Raw genomic sequence first — 440 nt, 5'->3', positions numbered from 1 at the left:
CAAATTTGCTGTAGAATGTCAGATATTAAACGCTTGAAATAAAGAACTTTACCAATTTCATAGGCTGTAAGTATAATAATATTTTTATATATTCTAAGGTTTAAATCTAATTATTCATTTTTACTTATCTTTTTCAAAATTTTAATATTCAAGAACTAAACTTTCCGTTCTTGAATTTCTGTTAAAGTAACTTCAAAGCATAAGATTTCAGATTACTAAGTAGCTACGCTATTAATCTCTATCTGGAGCCTTAAAACCTCAGACTCCCAACACACTCCGCAAAAGCAAATAATATTTACCTCCCCCGGCACGAGCAACGCCAGCTGTGTCACATGACATGGGTCGGCCAATGAAAACCCTCGGAAACGCTTTCTCCTATCGTTTCTTCTGTTTGGTGAGCCGCGGCGACTCGAGAACGAACGAAAGTCCAGCTCTTCCCC

Source organism: Stegodyphus dumicola, chromosome X1 (genome assembly GCF_044657685.1).
Source record: "Stegodyphus dumicola isolate Sdum_Otavi_A_Nest chromosome X1, ASM4465768v1".
NCBI classification, from domain to species: Eukaryota; Metazoa; Arthropoda; class Arachnida; order Araneae; family Eresidae; genus Stegodyphus; species Stegodyphus dumicola.
This window is presented reverse-complemented; position numbering follows the sequence as displayed.